The sequence below is a fragment of the Schistocerca piceifrons genome, chromosome X (genome assembly GCF_021461385.2).
Source record: "Schistocerca piceifrons isolate TAMUIC-IGC-003096 chromosome X, iqSchPice1.1, whole genome shotgun sequence".
NCBI lineage: Eukaryota > Metazoa > Arthropoda > Insecta > Orthoptera > Acrididae > Schistocerca > Schistocerca piceifrons.
The window spans coordinates 56,346,210-56,371,019 of NC_060149.1; positions in this window are offsets into that span (position 1 = coordinate 56,346,210).

The following is a 24,810-nucleotide window of genomic DNA, read 5'->3' on the forward strand; positions in this document are numbered from 1 at the left end:
AACTTCATGACATTCGACATGTCAGTTTTCACTGCCATTTCTTCAAGAATTACACCAGTACACTACTCTCGCCTTAATAGCATTACATCTACATGTGGGTATAATAGTAGCATTTTTTCTTTAGATCCATGGGCATATGTAGTAGATGAGTGACTTCGATTACATGGCACTGGGAAATTCTGTAGAGGAGCTTAAACGAGTAATTCCCGCTGCCGGCCACTCAGCCGTAACTCAGCCGCATTTACGTCTCCGCAACGCATTTTACTACCCACTAAACAAAATTTGAAGCTGACCCAGGAGTTACGTTACGCTCTCGCCTAATATCTCATACTGGCCAACGGGGCCGTGCCCGGAAAAGTGTCGCTGGACGCTGAACGCTGCAGATCCCATGGCCCTTAGACTACTGGTCTCCAAGTGACATAATCAGCAGAGCATGAGCACTTCCCGGCTGTGCGTTATTCATCTGTCTGAACGCCCAGATGGTATGAAACCACAGGAATTCATACTAAAGACTACAGTGTAGTTCCCACAGCCTTTAAGACACTTCGAAGCGAACTCAGAACTGTCTAAGTATCACATAAGGTGACAAGAAACTATGACACATTTCTGAGTTACGGCACAGTATATTTCTGTTATCACACAACACGTTCTCTTTCGCTGTTACTGAGAAAGTCGAACCGACAACGTTTCTGCTTCGTGGCTAAATGAGGTGCCATACACGTACCTCAACGATTTTACTACACCGTATGCAGTATGGTGTGACACCATGAACACTAGATACTAATTTGTTCTGTGGAAAGGACCTATATTTGTACATCTCGTAATGTGGCCTCCTTTCTGCAGGCTATGTCTACATTACGAACGCCGTAAGAAGTTCTTTACTCGTTCACTTCCCGCTAGTATCAGTTTACCACATGAAAGTAGTTCATTCCCTGAAATGCACCAATAGTGATATACATTCTAAATCTTAGTGAACTGAACATTAAACTATGTAAATTACTGCTGTTAACTGAGCAGACCCACTGAGAAACGTGCAACTCATTTCTGGGAACCCTCAATTCATTCCGCGATTTTGAACTATTAAACAACTCACACAGCCAGTCAGTATCAGACAACAGGCTGAAATTAAGCTCAGCACGCAATCGACTTCGCCTGCGACGTGCAGCTTCATAACACTCTTCGAATGACTCGTAGTATGTCGCTTTAATCCCCCACTACCTGACCTCAGCCTCTGTCCTACCTCTTGCATCGCTCCGGACGCCCGGTTCAAAGAATCTCACGGAAATCACGCATAGAGTGATACAGTGCTGATACTGGAGCCATAAGATATTCAGCTGTCTAGTTCGCTTATGCTCATTATATTAAATCTCCAAACAACTTTTAATCAGTACCTATCATCTTTTAAATTTCGAACACGCGTAAGTAATTTGACGGCTTTTATTGGCAATACTGTGTACAACGCAAGTTTCGGCAACGTTTCAGTAAAGTGGTGGATGTATCTTTGCATCTTATCACAGTTGTGTCCAAGGTACAAACTACCAAATGTGAAGTGGAATTAACTACAACTTACGAGGGCTATTCGGAAAGTAAGGAACGATAGGTCTCGAAATGGAAACCATAGTTAAAATCAAAACTGTTCGATTTGCAACGGTTAGCTACACCTTCCAGCTACTACTTTACAGACTTGGATATCTGTCGTAGTGTTGTACTAACTTTTCAATTCCTTCGTTATAGAGGATAGCCACCAGTGCTTTTCGACAATTTTCTACTCTGGACAGCAACTCGTTGTCTGTCTCAAAATATTGTCTTCATAGCCAGCGGTTCACTTGAGCAGAAATGAACCTCAGGGGTAGCCAATTACGGGCTGTATTGTAGGTCATCAAACACTTCCCATCGAAAACGCTGCAGGAGCATCTTCATTCCCCTGCAGAGTGCGGCCGAGAATGGTCGTGTAGAACGAACCTCATGACAGTTATGTTATGTGGATTGCATAGCTTCAGGCGAAACTTTCACCAGGCCCTCATACTTGGCGGGAGACGCTAATTTCTAGCCAACTTCACGTCCTCACGGTGAGCTCAGAACTGAAAAGAGAGACATGATGCGATCGACGGGCGTACTAGACACAGTGCCATCGCATCTGTGCAAAGCTTCATCAGATTTTCACTGTATTTTCCGTTTCGCGACCGATCGTTCCTTACTTTCCGAATAACCCTCGTAGATGGTTTATTCTGGAAAAAAGTGAAACATAACTCAGAGTAATCATTCGTGTCCAGGTCCGTAGTCAAAGTTCATCTTCCATACACAATATCACAGTAACAGCGTCGCGACTGAGAGGAGAGCTGTTCCGCTCTCCAGGAGGCCCACCAGACGACTCCCCTTCCGTGCCATGACGACGCGACTTAATCACGTGGAGCTACATCCTGATTGGCTCTGCCGACTCCAGCGGTGTTACTGTTGCATCTCTTGTGGCGCCCCCAATGTGAGCACTTTGAAGTATGCCGCGCTGCTGCCACCGGAGCGTTGGCACACGGTGCTCGAGAAGGAGATGGCCGTGCCTCACGTGCGGCGACCGCGCTGTATGAACGCACGGCACAACAAGCACAGAAATGTCAGTTATAATTTAGATGTAGGTATTGACCCAGTGTCTGTAGCGAATGAATCTCCGTTCGTCATGTCGGCTTTCTGCAACAGTGCATTAATAGCTGAAAGTAACTATTTTCTGATGAAAAATTAATTCAATGTGTACAAGAAAAATATTAAACTTACTCGGTCTGACCGAAATAACCATTTTGCGTAAGTGTTATTGAATACTGTAGTGTATATGTGTGGGGATTTAAACTGTTTCGACTAGTAGCAGTGTTTTGGCAATATTTATCGTCACCAGTCCACCACCACACTTGAAGATGTCAACTAAGTTTGTTGTCAGACTTTTATGTTTCCACATCAAAATGATCCAGCTGTTGGATCAGCTCTCTTCACACATGGTTCTGAAGAATTCCTGTGTAGTCGATGTTTTTGAGCTGTTCAAATCATATTAGTATCAATAAGAACGGAAATCGTGCTTTCAGTGTGCCTTTTTACCGGTTTCAAATGAGTCCTTGGTTCAGCTGCTCCACGGAAGATCTTCGGTTCTTCTCTGGCAACATTTTTGTCTACCTACGCTGCTGCGGCAGTTTTACGTGACAGCCTCTGGCTGCGACATTCAGCTGCACATCAACATAACAATTTGACAAATTACGATTTATATTTACTTGCATAAGTCTTGACAGTTACTCAGTCTTGCCTCGTACATAATTTTTTACAAACGATTATCCCCTGTTGCGGAGGCATGCTTTATACAGTACGAGGTAGACTTGCTGCCAGTTTAAGACAAATGCCTGTCTTGTAACAGATCTCATGTTTTTTACCTTCAAAAACGGCGAGTTTTATTTCTGCATTTATCAGAAAAACTTTCATGTTGTATAAGTACGTAACAAAATCGGGTTTCTGTCAACAGATTGAATCTCTATCAAAATAAACTGTTTCAGGCATCTAAACAGATTTACTGCACAAGACATACTCATGACGTAATACTGAACAGTGCTTCTCTACAGACACATACCACAGAGTGCCCTGCTGGCAGTAGAGAGAGATCGCTACAGCTTGTCACGAAGGTAACACATTACTAATAAACTGACTATAAGTAAGGTGAAGGCCACATCATACGCACTGACATATTTCTCCAACAAAATGAGAGTTTCTGGATTCTATAAAGACTTTTGACATCGCTGTCTTCTATCAACAGTAACATTCAACAACGTAGTAAGCGCAGTGTACTTGTGCACGCCCTTATAAGACTCATCTATTCTACTCATTGTTTTACTAACCCTTCGAGCTCCCTCTTCGAGGAGTCGTACGCTGTGTTAAAACGGTTCTCCACTCACACGCCAGTTTAAGTTCTGTCGACTCATTAAAAACTAAGTCAATATTTCTGCACTTGCCTCGTGATATAGGAGTCCACAAACATGAAGAGTACGCTACGGATCAAAAGGAGATTTAGGGATGCGTGACTCCCGTGTGCCATCGCCCATACATACTCTGGTGATAAACAGCATGGCTCGTGTTTATTGTAATCGATAGCGTAATAGTAATGAATACAGGGTGTAACAAAAATGTACGGCACAAATTGCAGGACACATTCCTCACAGGTAAACGAGAAAATCATGTTATATGAACATCGGTCTGGAAACGGGAGACGCTTTGTTTCCATGCTACAACTCATTTTCTCCAAGTCATTAATCGTAGGAACACACAACGACAAGAACGCACCAGCATACCATATGCAACTCTTTCTCCGTGGACGTTGATACATGCACCAACCCGCCGTCGTAGTGAATCTCGGATGCACTGATGTATCCCTGGATTATTGCGTATGGTTTGGCAGCCTCCCATAATACGGCCACGGAGATTCTAAACATCTAGCACTGGAGTCCCATACACAAGAGCTTTCTAATGCCCCACAAATAAAAGTCCAGTGGGGTTATGTCCGGAGAGCGTGGAAGCCAAGCAACTGGTCCATCTCTACCTATTCTTCTGTCACAGAATCTCTTATCTAGAACCCGACGGGCATTAACAGTAAAATGACGATGTGCTCCACCGAGCATGTACATGTTTCGTCGCAAAGCTAAAGCCATATCTGCTAACTGGTCAGGTAGAATATTCTCCGCTAAATTATGATAACTTTCACCGTTGACCCTAGGTGAAAGAAAGTGAGGGCCTATCAGACAGTCACCAACAATGCCGGCGCAAACACTGACAAAAAATTTTTGCGGCTGACTTGCTTCAACAGTTGCATGAGTATTGACGTCTGCGTTTACATTCAGATTGCGAAAATTTGCAATCTGGGATCTCGTTGAAACGAAGCCTCATCTGTGAACAACACAGTTGCACTAAAATTAGGGTTGACACTAGGTTAAATAAACCATTCGCAGAAGAGTATCCGTGCAGGAAAATCAGCCACTGATAGTGCGTGAAAAACCACTGTAAATGGTATAGATACAGCTGGTCCTCGTGTAACACTCGCCAGACAGTCATTTGTTCAACATTCAGTGAGCAGCTGCATGTCTTGTACTGACACTAGGGTCGTTGTCAATTGCATGACGAGCTGCTACCTCCCGCTGCGGTGCCCTCGTCCTTCTAGGCCTCGGTCTGTAGCGAGTATCAAGCTTAAGAGCCCCATGTTCCCTTGGACGACGCTAAATGGCTTCAAACGTCTTCTTGTCGGGGCGCCTTCCTCCTACAAATCTCTTGCGGTACACACTCTGAGCGAGAGCGCCATTGCCGTCAGCTAATCCATACATAAAATGGGCATGTGTCATCTCTACATTTGTGTACCCTGTCATTGCAGTAGCCAAATCTGTGATTAACTCTATGTAGTAACGTGTGTGCTTGCAGCGTTCGTAGCGATCGCTGGAACGATTGATGTTACCTGTAAACAAGCAATGACGTACGTCGCATGGTAATAGGGACAAGTGGAACAAAACACTGCCGGTGTACAGCGTAACCAGACATCACCAAGAGTGCATGTTCCCCAGCAGTCTAACGTTTTCTTCTTGTTTGTTTCCCATGGTTAATGAGCTGGAGAAAATGAGTTGTAACATGGAGACAATGCGTTTCCAGACCCAAGTTCATATCACATAATTTCTTCGTCTACATGTGAGGTATGTGTCCTGCAATTTGTGCTGCACATTTTTGTTACACCCTGTATTTCATAATAAGCAACATATAGATATTCCTTTCGTACTTTTTACAAGGTGGTTAACAGTAACCATTCATTACATGCCTCTTGCTCATTAAACCACAAGATGAACTACAAAATGTTCAGGTATATTCTTAGCAATTTTATACGGGCAATAAATGATTCGTAGAGAAAGAGAATTGAGTATGAGTTGTGTTTCTACCGTTGTGGTTAAAAATTCACTTACATATGGAATTGAAGTGGGCCAAGGTAATGAGAAGATCTGAAGGGATGTAAATTACAATTTGTTTCGATTCGCGCATTATTGTAGCATGTTATCAATAAGCTACGGAAACTAAAGTTTCCGTTACATAATAGCGATATTTACAAGGGAAACTCCCCATCGGAACCCCCTCAGATTTAGTGGTAACACTGCCCATCAGAAACAGAACACAAATCAAGCATGAAGACAACTGAACTGTGAAAAAAGAAGCAAAATAGAAACAGTGAATAGTCCAAGTTCAATACATGCAACATCAAGCCAACTAGAAGTGCCAAAGCGTCTTCGTTATATGATCATGTTGTTGGACTGCAGAACAGGAGATTAATGTTCAAATTTACTTCGTACCACAATTTTTTTCCCTACAAAAGTATGGACTGTCCTTCAGGTTGTAACGCCGGAAATGCATATCCTCCTATTTCCATCTATTGTACTATAAATTTTTTCCTTATTTTGTTACCTGAAGATATGACATTTCTGTGTCTTTGTAAATTGTAATTGTTTTACTATTTGTATATATATATGCATTTATGTTGATGTATAATTGGTTTGTTGTGTAAAGATTATTTGTATTTTTACGCTGGGTCTGGCCTAGGGAAAACTATGATATCGAGCTATTACATCGATAGGTCGTGTGGAGAACCAAAGTGTTTAAGATCTTTGGTAGTGTTAACTCTGTCGCGTGGAGCGCGGGCAGAGAGAGAGTCTGGCTGGAGTAGTGCGGTTGAGCAGGTGTGTTGTGTGACGTTCCCGCGAGTTGCCGCGCTTTCGGGGTTTGGCAGCATGTAATTGCGCTCGACTTGCTACGATAGTTTCTGACACGGTGTCGCGAACGGGAATCGTTAGCTGGCACACATCAAGAGCCCGTTTCGGCTGGAGACCGTGTCGAGAAGAAGGCGTGCCAACATCCAGCTTCTGCAACAGCGACTGCCGACAATGAGTGACTGTCGCCACCTCCTCGATCGACGGCTTCAAACCTTCAATCAACCAACAAGGAAGACTGGAAGCACGTAAAGTTTTTGAACTGTATGGCAGACCTCAGCTTTCAAACTGTTCCATTTTCGTAACTCTAATTGCAGCAACTTAGCATGAACATTTGTTGCTCATTGTCCCAATTGCATTACCAAGCTGGGTCCCTTCCTTTTCCGGAATGGCCTCGAGTGTCGTTGAAATTCATACGCCAGCATTAAAGTAATATCATTCTATTTCACTGCTTTAATTTCAAAGTTCAGTTAAGGTATTCATAGCTGGCTACAATATTTAGATTACACAAGCACAAATTAAGAGTGCAGGTTTTGTTACCATATTTTAGCTTACCTGTGACTGCAGCTCAGCTTGGGACGTACTAAATGTTACTATTGTTAATTGTCCAGAATCATTTAATTCAAGTTCAAAGTTAAATCTCTTATTTCTAAATTGCGTAGATTGAAGTAGCTTTTGAAATGATTGTTGAGGTAACCTAAGACTAACTTTATTTTACTGAATTTCGTAGTGCTTCAGAAACAAATCTCACTATTAATTTCAGTCACTAAATTAACTTTCCATTTCCCGGTTTTATTAATTCTTTTACTAAATTAAGTCAGAGTGTAGCGAAATTTATTACTTCTGACAAACTTGCAGTTTTCACACAACACGTGTCAACCTTCAGTTGCCACGCTTTTAGTGCTAATTATATGTGCAATAACATTTCTTTTTCAGTTATTATAGTAATTGTCCATAGGACTGGCGACCGTAATTTTCGCCAAATCTCAAATATCTAATTACCGCTAGTTAATTGTTAACGTAACGGCCGCACATTTACTTTCTTTATTAACTTTACCCCTTTTCAAAATTAATTTCCACCAGTTTCATTTGCATTTTTCCTTTCATTTAGATGTAACCCTTTCCTCCCTCTTTACCGACAGATTAACTTCGGTGACGATTGCTTTTCCCAAATTTCCATTAGGTACACGCGGTTTAATTTTTCACTGTCATTAAGGTCGAGAAGTGAGGGGGAGGTTACAAGGTCACTAACGTGTCTGTTCACCGTACTCAAGTTTGTATCTGTGTCGTGGTGTAACGTCCGTTGGTAACATTGAGGTGTACGGAAGGACCTATAACCAAAGTTGATTCCAAGATCTTTTGTGTTTTCACCGGTACTCGACACTGGGATCCCGTGATTACAAGGCGATGAGCCTCCAGACGTGCGTACCTCCTAATTATTCTACACAACTACCACATGTTACGACTTTTGTGTTCTGTTTTGGAAGTTTTGACTCTTGAATTCCTTCGTTGTAACATAGTTCACATCCGTTTATTTGTTGTTTTCATTTATGTGAAAGGTGTACGCGGCATCTCGCCTTCTCTCACTATTTGTCACATTTACTTGGGACGATAATATATTATTACCACGCGACTCATATTCTACCACCACTGTATGATTCGACAGTTGCCAAGACTACGGAAAGATAACAGACAAGTCAATGACCGGACAAACAGTTCATAATTTTGTCAAGAAAATGAAGCACAAGTGAGACTAGAACACGGTTCACGTACTCTGCAGTCCAACGCTGTGATCACATAACAGCAACCCCGTGGCTCTACCACTTCGCTCGATGTTGCACATCTTGATCTTGGACAGTTCAGTGTTCCTATTTTGCTTCTTTTTCACAGTTCATCACACTTTCTTCCTGTTTTCATGCTTGATCTGTGTTCAGATTTTGACGGGCTATCTACTGTGCCATCTTTCGATTAAATCTAAGGAGGGTGCGATGGGGGGTTTTCCTTTCTAGGAAATAAATCAAACTTTAGGGTAAAAGACATTTAATAGAAAACAGATAATTTGGTGCTAAACTTGTCCATCAATGACGGATCAATTTGTTTTTATAACACCCTGGAAAATGGATGAAGGATTACATTAGCTTGGTGCATAAGTTTCTTAGCGTTTTTCCGTAAGTTTAACAAACATAACAGATACACGTAACAGAGACTTTGTTCACCAGTATTATACTCTTCTTCACTATTTACAACAATCTTCCAATTCTGGGGCAACGATTCGATTCAGCAATTGTAAGAATCATCGAGTTTTGAGGCGAAGAACTCTTCGAACCATGTTCGGAGCGCATTGTCATCTGTAAAGGAAGTTCCTTGAAGGTTGTTCGATAGAGAACGTAAAAGGTGAAAATCTGAGGGTGCATGATCAGGTGAATAAGGTGGGTGCGGAATTACTTCCCAGTCAGTTTCGTGCATAGTGTTTTTGTCAGTCTAGCAGAACGCAGGCGGGCGTTATCGCGGAGGAGCATTACTTGACGCAGTCTTCCTGGTCGTTCTTCTCATCTTGCGCCCGCAAGACGTCTCAGTTATTGACAATAAATTTCAGCAGTGATGGGTACATCTCGGGGAAGCAAATCGCAGTATACTACACCGTCTCTATTCCACCAGATGCATAACATTATCTTTTGAGGATGCGCACAGGTCTATGTACGGGGAGTGTTCAGCCATTCTTTTCTTCTCCTTATGTTAGCATAAAGACATCATTTCTGTCACCAGTAACTATACAGGATAGAACAGTCGGTGTTGTTCAGAAGTCAATTCGTGAGTACCAAGCAGATATGCACGTATGACCACCCTCTGATTTTTCGTGATTTTGGCTTCGGGCAAGCGATACCCATACACTAGACTTCTGAAACTTCCCCATTGCTTCCAAATATTGCACTATGATGAAATAATCACAGTTCTCCACATTTGGCGGTTATCGAGTATAATGATGAGGGACACTGAGGATTAATGCGTTTAAATAATAAATGTAAGCCCTGAAGATGTTCCTGGAAGTGGAGAGTCGTTAATGTCAAAACGATCTTTCTTGAAACAAGAAAAGCATTTTCTTGTTGTGCTCTGTCCAGTGGCATTATAACCATACATGGCGCAAATGTTTTTGGCAGCCTCCGCTGCAGCCACTCCTCTATTGAAATCAAACACAAGAATAGTCGAAAATTTTCCGATTTTTCCACATGCCACTCCATTTTCTAGGGTCCACAGCTTCTTTCCCTATCTCCAAATGACATAATGGCAATATGTAAACATAAATAGCAACAATGATGAAAATCGATAAATGGACCCATAGCAACCGGAATACCAGCATGTAAAATGAAAACGTTACAAATTTATGCCCTCAGTCACAGCTTGAACATCAGCGAAAAGGCACTTTGATACATATAGGGCCTGGTAAACCTGTTTCATTTCATTACTCTTCACACTATTAGTACTGCTACAGTCAGCCTACGTGAAAACTTCAACTTACGTAACATACAAAATAACAGAAATAGCTTTGTAACTAGTTTACGTGTGGTTCCACAACTTCGGTTCATTGTAATTTCATATACTTTTCTGTCTCTTAAAATTGCAACACCCGGTAACGAAATACGACTGAATATGCGTATATAGTGTAGCAGGAATAATACGAAATTAAATAAGGAAGGTGAGGGTGGGGTCGGGTTGTTTGGGGGAAGAGACCTAACAGAGACGTCATCGGTCTCATCGGATTAGGGAAGGGCGAGGATGAAAGTCGGCCGTGACCTTTAAAATGAACCATCCCGGCATTTGCCTGGGTAATTTAGGGAAATCACGGAAAACCTAAATCAGGATGGCCGTACGCGGGACTGAACCGTCGTCCTCCCGATTGCGAGTCCAGTGTGCTAACCACTGCGCCACCTCGCTCGGTGAAGGAAGGTTCCTTCGGGCTACACAGAATACGAAATTTAGTCATTGCACCTCAAAATCGTTGGACATTGGGTATAAATGAACTTGGATGCGAGGTGCTGGTACGTCACTCGGTGCTGTTTCAACACTGCGCCACGGTTCTTCAGTATTAGTGGCTGGCTATAGGTGGCGCGGCAGTCTCTTAGCAACCCATGAAGAGATATTGTGGATGTGCAAGAGATCAGGAGATGGTGCTTGCCAGGGCAACAGCCAAGCACCCCATGTATGGAGGTAGGTCAGGAGACCGCGCGAAACACGAGATATTGCATTATCTTGTTTGATAGGCTCTTTCGGAGACCTCGTAGCCATCGGCCTTAACGTGTCAGAAACGTAACCGAGCTTGCAACGGTCGTTCTTTTCGGAACACACATACATGGATACGTCCATTATGCTACTATCCGCAGAAACGGGACTCATCTCAAAAGACGACATGGTACCAATCCTGTATCCAGGATTGTCACTGGGCACACTGCTGTCGGCACGTCTCACTCTCATATCACATTGAAGAAACCAGAACGATTCTCGGTGTGCTAACAGTGGTGCTCCAGACGTTATCGCAAGCTTGTATAGATACATTTCTCACTGCAAAAAAACTAATTTCCTAACTCTGAGGATGATGATGTTTGGTTTGGGGGCGCTCAACTGCGCGGTCATCAGAGCCCGTACGAAGTCCCAAGCTTTACACAGTCCAATTTGTACACAATCCAATCCAGCCACTGTCACAGATGATGATGATGAAATGATAAGAACAACACAAACACCCAGGCCCCGGGCAGAGAACATCCCCAACCCGGCCGGTAATCGAAACCGGGACCCCGTGATCCAGAGACAGCAACGCTAGCCACTAGACCACGAGCTGTGGACTTGCAGGGTGTTGAGTATCTTACTCCTCAATTCATCGGTTTCATATTCGCATAACAGTGGTGGGATCCTGATCAGCACGTGCAGCAATGTCGAATAACATTAAACCACGGTCTCGATAGGTCATTATCCTGCTGCTGTTGAAATACAATACCTACAGGTAGAAGTTTCGTTCTCATACACGAGGCATAACATGATCTTCTCAGAAATAATCAACATTCAAATGCGATTTCTGAGCGATACGTTCGCTGCGTAGCCTTTCATTATATAGAGAATTGTATTTACAGTTGCTCCTAACAAGTTTCAGCTATTGCGATGAAATGCTGATTATTTGCATACCCAAGCGTGTAGTACACTTCATGCTAATTTAACGTTTGTAATATTCTGTCTTCGTAGTGTTGCAATTTTGATGTCCATCAGTGTGCTTATGTAATAAAAATTTTCGTTTCCATATACTGATAAACTATATTCAGCTACACTCCAGCTCCAAAAGCCAGATCGGAAACGACTGATAGAATGGTGTAAGTCGGCCACTACGGAATTTACGTGTGTGATTTTATTATGAGAGTATAAACTATAAATGACTTTAAGTGATGTTCACTTATAAGGTTTTTTACGAGAAATACTTGCTGAATACCTGGCGTGGTCCAAGCATGTATTTATTCCAATATTCTATTAGTTCATCTCCTTCTCACCTTCCTTCTGTCCACTTCCTCCATCCCCTTTGCTACACTACTTCTTCCGCCTCAAATTTAATCTCCTCCTTCCCCTCTCTTTGGCCATATCCTCCTCCCCCTCTCATCGTCCAGGTCCTCATCCATTCTCACCTTATTCATCTCAGTTTTCCTCTGTCCATCTCATCGTCTCCCTCTTCCTGTCCATCTCCTCTTCTTCCTTTTCACTATCCATTTCCTCCTATCTTTCTCTCTGTTCATTTTGTTCTCCCGCTGACTCGGCCTATCTCTTCCTCTCCCTGTCTCCGTCTGTCTCCTCTTCTTTCCATTCCCTGACAACCTCATCCTCTCACCTCTGTCTGTCGATTTCCCCATCCACATCCCTCTGTCCATCTCCTCCTTCCCCCTCTCTGTCTGTCCATTTCCTCCTCCTCTCTTCTCTCTCCACGTTATCATGCTCACCTCAGTAAGACGCTAATGGTTCTTAACCCCACAGTACTTACTTCCAGATCGTTACTAATATGTTTACCAAATTCGGTTGAAATCGTTCCTGGGTTTAGGATCAGCTTTTCAGCCGTGGCTTTGCCCGTGTACACACATGTAAATTGTATTCTACATATATGTAACATATTTCACACGTATTTCCAGAGATATTTCCCCTGCATCTCTAGCGAAGTTCGCCCTGAAGTATCATTTTCACGCATCTCAATGTTTATGACTTATATCTCCTGAACTATGAATCGTACAATGATATACTTTTGGTGGTACATTCAGTGGTATGTGTGAAGTTACTAAGTGTTCCCACAATCAAACACTGAATACTTGGTTGGTTAGTCTGGGGGAGGAGCCAAACAGCGAGGTCATCGGTCCCGTCGGATTAGGGAAGGATGAGGAATGATATCGGCTGTGCCCTTTCAAAGGAACCATCCCGGCATTTGTCTGAAGAGATTTAGGGAATTCAAGGAAAATCTGAATCATGATGACCGAACGGGGGTTTGGACCGTCGTCCTCCCGAATGCGAGTCCAGTGTGCTAACCACTGGGCCACCTCAGTCGGTAAATACTGAATTACCAAATTATGGGTATTCGTGCGTCGTGGGCTACAACGATTTTTCACCCCCTACGCTACCCCTTTCGTAGACAGTGAGCGATATACGTACCAAGTTGGTTGAAACCGGTTCAGTAGTTTAGGAGGAGATGTGGAACATACATACATATGTACACACAGTCATTTTTTAATATGTATTGATAAATCAGAGATTTTTGTTTCCTTACGTTATTGGTAACGACTTTTCACCAGTCTTCACCTCCGTTTTTCACATGGAGCGGTCTCCATGCAACGCTATTGTTATAAGTAAGCAGGTAATTATAGTAACTGCACGAACATGAGCACTGGTGCAAGAGGGAGAAGAATGAGCAGGCGGTGTAAGCCTCACAGGAAGTGTTGACTTCTACGTCAGGTTAAAGAATTCTTACTAACGCTCCGACTTGCTCAGTCGGTCAAGGATTGGGAAACGGCCGTGGCCTATAAAAGGACGCATTCCGACCTTCGAGTAAAGTGATGTGGGGAAACCATGAAGAACCTCAAAATGTGTGTCTGGATAAATCTGGAGACTACTTGCCCGGGATACGAGGCTGGTGGCTCTGAAGAGTGTCAGGCTGGGCCAGTGTCAGAGCGGCTGGCCTGCCCGCCATTCCCGCGGGACTCCAGCGGCCTGTAATGGAGCGGCTCCAGCTTAAGCTTTTAGCGTTAGGGGGAAGGTAATGCAGAAAGCTACCATCCGGCCTGCCTGTAAATTACGTTATCGTCGTGTTCGTGGAGCATAGCCAAGGTCGCAAGTCGCTTCGCTTCTTTATCGACTTGAGTAAAACCCAGATTAAATATATAATCAAGTAACAGGTTTATTGAAATGACGGAAGCGGACATCATGGCTGCAGCTCTAGATCCCGGTAAACGATGCACTACTTGCAATATTACATGACTGTATCTCGAAACTCTGTTTCTATGAATTTCGAAGAGTCAAGTTGCTTGCAGTCTGTAACTGTGTTCGTTCATAGGAAGGCCCTGTCAAGGTTTGTCATATGATGCAATTAATTTTATGCTCTCCTGATGTAGTGTCAAGTACTAGATATAATGAAAAAATGATTACCAACTCTGAGGAAAAGCAGTTGTAAAATTTGTCAACGGTGAGCGGAAGTCCGAAATGTACTTGTTCGCTGTCGTTCAGTGACGGATGGAAGTCTCTATCTAGCTGCGATGGTGGCAGTTCGAGCAAAATTTTCATTCATTATTCGAACAGAATCTCCAGTAGTTGTATACAAAGTTCGATTCTTTGTGGTTTGAAAATTACAGAACGCGAAATGTCTCCAGAGCTGAACACCACACAGAAGCCGGAAATCTACTTACATCTATGTTCTCCTGAAGAGTATGATGCACATAAATTAGCATGCACTAAAAGCTCCTAGAATCATATAAGGATGTAAGAGATGATCAACGCTTTTCAAAGTGGCTCTGTTCAATGAAATGTACGTACGCTTTTTTCAGTCTGTCTTCCACGATAAGTCACAGGATAATCATTATTTCGCGTGATCTCTGTTACACATTATTAAGGACAGTGCTCCACTGAATTCTTTCAAAATGTGACCTGCAAATCCTACTTGATAAGAACTTCTAACGGTGGGTCACCACTCTGGATTTTGTTTCAATGGCAACTTACATGTGATTCTCTTGTAGATGCAACCTGCTTACGCGGGTCCTTTAAATAAATCCCAGTCTTCAGTTTGTCTTCTCTACTACTGATTTCACGTCTTCCTCACATTTTATATCGCTGCTTACAATTGCGTTCAACTATTTAAGCGATGTGACGAGCTCGAAAGCCTTTACACTTATCTTGTAATTCAGTATTATCTCAAGTTAGGAGCGCATTAAATGTTTGTGAAGCTTTCAACGTCATGCAGCAAAGACACCAGTTGTCCAACTTTTGCAGTGTTGGAACCCGCAGACGCAAAGAATCATGTCAGACAAACAATGTACTATTGAGCTCAAAAATTGCGTTCAGCCTGATTTGTATGCCGTCCACATAACGTAACTTTCTTGCAAGACACTGCAAATGTGAGGAAACACATTATTAGAGATCAGAGAGCTCTCAACGCTTGTAAAATCAAATTTATTACAATAAGTGACTTTTCTGAAATGTTATCACTCTCATTAGTATCTTAAACTACTAACGTCCGTAACTCTACCACACAAATCATACTGTAATCCTTACATGAAAGTTAATTCTTTTGTGAATAAAGTATTTTGCAAGAGTATCTGTACAACACTTAGAAGTATTCTTTCTCTTTAAAAGGTTTTCCAGCCAGCTGTTAACCGTCGTTCACTTGGCAAGTGGTTTCACATTACCGGGTTGATGAACTAACCACTTAGAGAAACCGCGATTAACAGCGTCAAGCGGTCTATGCAAACCTCACTATTGCCAACTCTCTGCAGTCCTGATGACAGATGGATCTCTGTGAAGTTCATGAGTCTTCCATAACCCTTCTTACCTAACATAAAATGACATTAAAAATCTAAATTATTTCTGAGCAAGTAGTTGTTTATATCTTTCAACTTTAAATAACATGACGAAGAGTTTTGGTCTAGATACAGAAGCAAACCAAACACCTATAGTGAGCGATAAGTAAGCAAAGCTTTCGTGCCTGACTGAGACTTGGCACACCACTGTTCGTCACTCCTGATTAGGCATAAAAAGACGTGAAATGCCCAACTTTTAGCCAGCATCACCTAGGAAATCTGAAGTCGTATTTTGCAATATTGTCCCACTTAACTAACCATGAAAGATGTTAAAAATATTTTCATTAAAAAAAACAAAAAAAAACACAAAAAACAAGAAAACTTTAGATGACGGGACGCAAATAACCGAACTGGATTGGTAACTAAGCACAAAGCTCAGATATCGAATGTTTTCAGCATTAGTAGGAAGTCTCAACATGAAATGATGAGAGGAATGAATAATTTTTGCATTCCCATGATTCGAACACGGCGTCTCTCGACGTTGTTTACTAGTGCAGGAATGTACATGAAGTATAGGTTTCTTTCGCCTGTAGCCAGATGTGCGGATGATTGAACTAGCATTATAATGACAGAGTGCTCTGTAGTGACAGGAAATCGAACCCGGTGAATACCGTCGTTGACTACGCACTATGATACGTTAATTGTAGAATTTTCACCAGTAGCTAGGGGTGGCATATTTGAACTTGACATGATGTGACGAAAAGTCCTCTGTCTGACTGGAAGTTGAAAACTGTCTCCTGAACTGTAAATCGAATCCAGACTTGAAGCATAAAACCCTTGCATCAGTTCATCAAATCGCCGAACGCTGCTAGTGATTGGATAATGTATTTGCCGTATTCGGGATGTGCTACACTGGATGAGAATTATGCAATATCACACGATTCTTACTTTCAGATCTATTGGCTACTGAATCTAGCGAGAAATCTTATGATGGAAAAATTTTCTTAAGATTTCCATAAAGATTTTCGATGTGGTGGTTGTAGGTCTGTCAGGGAAGAGGTAAAAATCTGGTCTACAGCGTGACTGGAACGTAGACTGACACAGCGTTGTCCTTAGAACACGACGACATTCCCACAGACCCAGCGATCAGTCTTATCGTTCGGTGCTCCATTATTGTCCAAGTGCCCTAGAGAACTAAAACACTAAGAAGAAGAGCTTCTCGGCTTTTGGCAAGATCAATGTGTAGATAACGTTCTTTTTTTAAGAATACAGCTCTATAGGAAATAATCAATGTATGTACCATATTTTATTACATACTATTATAAACAGTCATATCGCCAACTATTTTACATTTCATATCAACACCCCTACCACGCACAAAAACACAAACATTACCATCATGACCAAGTTTACAAGACCTACGAGTTCTTACACACAATGGTTTATCAACAAAAAAAATTTGTCGATGTTTCTCCAACACCACGAACTTGAGACAGAGTGATCATAAACGTACGATAATAAAGAACATCACAGAGAGGTATCTGCTCCAATGACGTTGCAAGAGTTTTCATTGTAGAATCAATACGTATTAGAGCAACAGTCAAATGGCTCTGAGCACTATGGGACTTAGCATCTATGGTCAACAGTCCCCTAGAACTTAGAACTACTTAAACCTAACTAACCTAAGGACAGCACACAACACCCAGTCATCACGAGGCAGAGAAAATCCCTGACCCCGCCGGGAATTGAACCCGGAAACCCGGGCGTGGGAAGCGAGAATGCTACCGCACGACCACGAGCTGCGGACTAGAGAAACAGTCAACCAACACTGACCAACAGCATAGTCAGTAACATAAAATGTAAAATCAAAGTGACCTCCTCGGAACACAGTTTGACCTTTAAGAACAACAAAGAGAAACAAATAATTTCCAATTAAAAAGACGACAGTAGTTGAAGTTTCTGCATGGAATTACCTCACCTTTTGGACTAAAAGCATACATTTTGTAGTTAAACATCACACCACAAGTAATAATCTATCAAAATATTTAACAGAAATGTCAAGAAAATACCAAGTGAATTTACCAGGATGATTTCTTGACGCTCCGACAAGTAACTCGACGATTACAGGATTGCAAGATGTATCCTACATATTTGCCAAGTCTCAATCACACTCGCAGCAAGTGACGTGCGTTTCCACATCGAATTTGTTACTGTAGTGGGCTAAGAAATCAGGGGTGAAGGATGTACTTCAAAGATGTAGCGGAAACAGTAGCCAAATTGAGATATGTTCATCGGCCAACGGAAACACAATAATTTAATACCAGGGGAAATTAGCTTCTCATAGCTGTCATTATTTTACTTTTTCTTCAGTATCTAGGTTATCAGATATTCATATGAAAATTTTCGAGGAGTAATTGTTAAGGTATAACGCTACGTTAAATGTAAATACGAAAATTACTCTGCATTCATTCTGGTGAAGTTCTTAAATTCAAAGAAATTTTTAAAAAGTGCCCTGGGGTGACGCTGACACATGACGACACACAGCAACATCTGGGGATACGAATACGACGGTATACATGGGCAGACGGTGGTAGAATAAGTGGAGACACTTCGTATGGTGTTGATTTTTTATGTCAGTCTTCCATGATTCATTAACAGTGGACGTTGTCAACCAGATTATAACTGAAACGTAGTCTCTGTCTTATAAAGAACTGTTTAACAGTATACGAAAATTATAAACACGTTATTACCATTCACACAACATAAAATCATCACATATTAGTTAATCACAACACTACGCCCTATGCAGACGACTTTCTGATGCGAAGGAACTAAATCGTCCCCAGAAAGGTGAAGCGTGGGCCAACTGCTGTGGTTAAACAGCATGGAGGCCATAACCATATATCTCATACGCTCTACCTCTATTTTCGATTGCTCTTAATATATGATCCCACAAACAGAAACGTAACACTAAGTCTTGTAGCCTTTCTGTACTCGAAATAAGCTTGACCTTCCATACGGATCTTAAATACCTGCCTTACGAAGCTGGTATACCTCCGAAAATAATAAGCATACCCTGTGTTCTTCTGGCCGCTAGGACCCTTTTCTGTACTCGACGAGGAGTAACCACTACTCTTCGACTCCACATGTTAAAAACGGCCTCTGAATTTGTCTATTATCTATGGAGTTTCGCCAAACGACGCCTTAGGTACAGTTTTATTGCCATCTGGTATCGCCCACACCCCTTGTCCCTAAAAGCACTAGTCTACAAAGATGAAGTAACTCTCTCACCATTACTGTTCGAATAGTTGTTTCGACATCTTGGGAAATACTCATATCAACCCGGGGACAAGTAACAAGTAGCAGCATCTGATCATTAATGGCTGTGTAGGAATGGAGGCATCCAGACGCCAGTTGCTCAACTCCTAACTCATTAAATTCAGTAAAGCTCTCATAGCCCGTTCCATTGTTAAGAGAAATCACTTTTCAACTATGAATAATGAAATAGTCAGGAAGGATTCCTCCAACTCGTTCCTGTAGACTAGAAGACGAAATCTTACAGTGTTAGTTGGCATTCCCAAAGCAGTCAACCACGACTACACACGCATAAATGGGAATCATGTTTGCATGGGTTCTTATGAACTTTCTTCAGTTTTATGTGTAACATGAGTAACTGTCAACCGCTAACTCTGGGATCTGGACCCAAAGCTATAACTATTCCGTATTTCAATCTTTTCACACTTAGTTGCAGATGCATCAGAATCCCTGTGCCAAGAAACATTGGACATTTTACATCATAACATCTGGACGCAAATTAATGTGCTCAAGAGCCATTCTAAATGCGTTTTAAGCCCATACAATAAGCTGCTGGCTTTTCTAATGGTTTTCTAATGGTTTCAACACGTCAAACACTTCCATTCAGACCAAGCAATTTTGTTTATCTATCACTGAAAAGCTTTCTTCGCAATAGCTCTTCATCAGAGCCTAAACAGAGATATATGTGCTGATAACATAACATTTATTTGCATCGAGGATCATAATTTATGAGAAATCCACAATGAGGACGGAGCAGGTGGGCGGGTGCATTGGGGTGCATGGCAGTGTTGTAGCCTGTTACTCTTGTTGACCGCCTCTACAATCAGGTGAAGGTCCGTTGGAGAAAATCGTAAATCGTCTACAAAAAAGTGTATACATACAGAATATTCCCGTGATTAACAAGCGTAAGTATCAGCTGAAACCTACAATTTAGAAAGAATACCTGCGACTGCTGTGTGAGTACTGCACTTGTGGTTTCTCCTCGCTTTACTTCGTCACTTTGTAACTACGTAACTACAATCCACTTCTTGTTGAAAATTTCTTTGCCTTATGCGTTTCAGGTGTTTCCCACCATCAGAACATCATATAAAAGGAATTAAAAGATAGCATCACGTCACATGACTTCAATCTTCATGCTGGTGTCAATTAAGATTTAAATCACGGGACACAATGCTATGTTTTACGAGTAAAACTGTCTAGACTGATTAATGCATTTCCTGATTTATTACGTCGTTTTGGCTTCTGCCATCACCAGATGAAAAATTGTGTACCCATATTAAGTTCTTTTTCTTTGCTTGGATAATGAGCTATGATGAAACGCACAAACAAATAAACTTTTAACAACAAGTAGGCTGTCATTACCAGCTAACAAATTAACCAGTGAAAATAGACACGCTCAGTATTTACCACCTTAAACTGAAACCATTTGTTTGTGAGAAACAAGAGTGTTAATGCCTTTTGTACACTGCTGAGCACGTCTGAGCTATAAACTGGCTGACAATGCCCACTATCGATGAACTGCGGAGTTAGACATCATGAATAATATAGATAGTCTCCATTTACTCCAGCACTGTCTGCTGTCGCATGGGTAGCCCAGCTTTTGCTGTCGGTCGATGTGTGTAAATGCCACAATACAGAATTTTTTTAAAAATTTTCATTTAATGTAAGGATCTGCTGTCATTGGGCTGTCATCAAAATGAATCCGAAGTTAGTTTATTATTTACATTTAAAGTAGTTGCCTCTTCTAACAATTACTCCTCGATAATTGTCATATAAATAGTCTGATAACGTACAGACTGAAACAACAATAAAATACTGACATATGTCAAGAAAAGACGTCCCACAAATTTTTCCTATTCTTAACTTACGGAGTTTCGGTTAGCTTATACACGTTTACTTATAGCTGTCGTATTTCAGGCATACACCAATCTGGCGGCTGTTTCAGATATGTGCTTGAAGTGCAAGCTTTACTCCTCATATTTGAACCTGCTATAGCCAGCCGGTGTGGCCGTGCGGTTCTATGCGTTTCAGTCTGGAACCGCTTGACCGCTACGGTCGGAGCATCTTTAACATCCCAAAGCTAGGTCATCTGTCAGACGTGTGGTGTGACTCTGTAATAGAATGCTCGCCTGCGAAGTGGCTGGCCTCGGTTCGATTCCAGGGCATAAAAAAATTTTTAAAGCAAAATGCGTGTTCCATGAGCATTTTCATAAAGGGTAAGGTACATAAGAATGAGAAAACACGAATTTTTAATTTTTTTATAAATCGATCTTTATCAACTATCTTATATCAAAAACTGATAATTAAGAATTCATATTTGCAATGAAAACTGGATATTTGTGTGCAACATTATTTAGAAATAAGAAGAGAAGACATGCATTTTTCATAAAAATGACAGATATATGTGGGTTTGTATGCATTTGATGAATTTTGTGTTTAAATGATGCAGAAGTTCGAACTGACCGGAGCGAGGGTCGAATCATCGATTAGCAGTGTCATGTATTACTGATTTTTTTCGCCTTTATGTATTTTACGCTTCACGGAAATGCTCATAAAACATAAACCTTATTTTAAAACCTTATGTTGGGTGGGATCCGAACCGAGGGGCCCTAGGTGGCAGGAGAGCGTTTTACCACATTGCCATAGTGCGTGGTGGAAATTTTCAGCCATACTTTGGGGTATTAACGACGCTCGGAAAACTTAAAAGTCGATTTTCTCGAAAGCTTTGGGGTTTGTTTCGTACTGCTTTGGGAGATGGATATTTGAGATTTTACCTACGCGTACTGTAAATATAAAAAATTACAAAAATCCGATTCCCTTGTGGTCTCCTTGTTAGACACCTCTAGGAGAATGAGGGAGAACTGAACACTATAGTTGGTTGCTGGGTCGCTGAAAGTATCGCCGCGCTCTAAGGCCAAGAGTGTCTCATTGTAGTTTCTAATCATGTTTGAGACCACGTTTTTACCTCTGTCATGTCAGACTTACAACGGGCTACATCGAAAATCAGTTTGTTGGTAACGACAGTGTACAATGTTTGGAATTGTTGACGGAGACACACACTCACCTCTCCTTGCACTGCTTCATCACTATCAAAGTGAAGTCCTCGAAGGTGTTCCTTAATTTCTGGAAACAGGTGAAAATGGTATGAGGCCAAGACGGGACTGTATCGAGGATGACGGACTACAGTGAACACAAGGCGTCGAATTGTTGCAAATATCGCAGGGCTCGTGTGGTTTCGGTTGTCTGCTCCGAGCACAGTGACACATATTGAGGTTTGCATCACCGTTTCCTTCATTACGGGCAGGAACGACCAACTGTCGTACATTAGTGATGTCGGTACGATCATCATCGTACAGAGGTTTCGTTCTTCTTTGGATTTCAATTGCAGGTACGTTTTCTGCGCTTAGAAATTCGATTGCAGCACGTTGTTTCTCACACACCGCCATGTTACACGCCACAATTCGGAGCCCTCTAGCGGCAGAGTGTAGCAACTTGCGTCAGCGAAGCAGGCAATACACATGAGACGTAATGCCGCAATCGGTGTTGAGAACAGAGTAAAAAATCCTGAAGTATTTCTTCTCAGTACGCTCTCGCACATTCACATGTGCCAGCGCATCCACCATATTTAGGTATGAACGCCTGAAAATAGCGATTATATATCACCAGCATACAATTACGTCAATGTAAAGTTCTTTTCGTCCTCAGCATCTGAGAAACCCACGAATAAAGAATAATGCGGCAACGTGGCTAACTGGACACACCCTAAGATACTTACAAGGGGATGCCACGACGTTGGAATCACGGATTTACTTCAAACATTGTACACCTTTAGTAGGGCATTAAAACAACATAATGTCCAAGTAGTAAGGTGCATTACACTGGCAATTTCGAGAAAATCGCAAGAGTAGTTTTAGGCGTCTATTACGTAACTGATGTATCTGTGCGTGGACGCAGAACGTTAGAGTTCATGGTGATCAAGAGGTTGGCGTTCTAGCTTCGTAAGAGGAACCTGTATGAAGCGATGGGTCGACTCCCGTTCAAATCTTTATTTTTGTACCATTAATGTAAATTTTGTGATACTCAAAAAATTTTCAGCAACGCTATTCGATCTTGCTGCATTGGCAACGTCTCACCACTACGCTGGTTAACTGCCAAATGGGGCCCTCTGTGTATGCATCTCGAAGCGTCAAGGTGCAAAGTAGTTCCGGGTACCTTACCGGATTGTATGTGTAAGGGATTTCGCAAATAACGACAGGAATACATTTTCAGGATTATTTACTTGTCGATGGTTATGAATATGTTTGTTTCAATAATTAAATTTAATTAAAAACAGGAAGTAGTCAAGTAACATGAAATTAACTAAAACTTCACGCATATACACGTGGATTTTTTTTAACTTATGTTACCTCTAAAATGTCATTTAAGTTAAGTACTATTAACAGTGATGAAAAATATATAGACTCAAATTTTAAGTCGAACCGTCGCCTTATACACGTTCATCTGCCCACCCTAAACTCTAACGCAGAATATGTACCCACAAATACATAAGCCACATAATAGACGCATAAAACTTCTCTTATAATTTTCTCGGAATTGCCAGAGTAGTGCGCCTTGGTACTTGCACATTACGTTGCATTTTGGCCTACTAAAGGTGAAAGGTGCACAAAGTTTGAAGTAAATCTGTGATCCCATGTCGTGCTCTCCTCCCCCCCCCCTCCCCTCCCCTACCCACCACCACGCCACTGTTAGTATTAGTAACGAACCGCAACGAAATATGCGGGCATTACTATGCGTATCTCGAATATGAGCATTACAAAACAATAGGGAAAAAGAAATACGCACAAACATATAGCAACACACTACGAATTATGACTGACCGTTAGTTTTTAAAAATATCACAAAGAAAGGAAGTATTATTTTCCAAGAACAAAACTTTTGAGTTTCCACAAGAACTTTATGTTGCGTACTTTTCTTGGAAGATACTTTAGTCCAGAGCATGTCTATCCTTATTACAAGGGAGAAGAAAAAGTCTTGCATACATTTATTTTTACGCATTTATGCACTATCACTATCGCACGCGCTAACGATATCTGAGATTTATTTTTCTGAATGAGTGCAAACTTGTTTCACTTTGAGGAGATTCCAGATTGCAATGAGCATATATTTTATCTGCTTTGCCACGAGAGGACGAACACTCTTATTTCTTTATCACATGTACAAAACCAGTATATGGTTTGCTCAAGGTCTTGAAGGGCAAATATCAGATCTGGTTTACTTTTTCTTTTTGCAGTAGAGAGTAACATTTTATTTCGGAAGATTAAATATTACTGTTTAGGACTCATGCCACAGTTTCAGAAACCCGACAATTAAAAGAAGAGTGCAGTAAGCACAGTGTATCACACAAAGAAGCTCGCAAGCGAAGGTATTAATTGAAGAGAGCAAGGAAAAAAGAAAAGAAAGAAGTAAAAAGACCAAAAAAGTGGTTGAACCGTCTGACTCGAAATCAGATAACCCTGGTAAAACACAAACATATAAACTGGATGTCTCCCGGAAGTGTGAGGGACATTTTTCTGGTGTTTCAGTACATATCCGCAAATTTCGTTTCTGCAACGTGTCGTTGCTCATCACGTCTTTCATGAGACGCCCAGCGTTGAGGAAAAGCGTTCGTTTCTTTACCGTTACAAACAAAATGATCTTTAAAGCAGAATCTTACG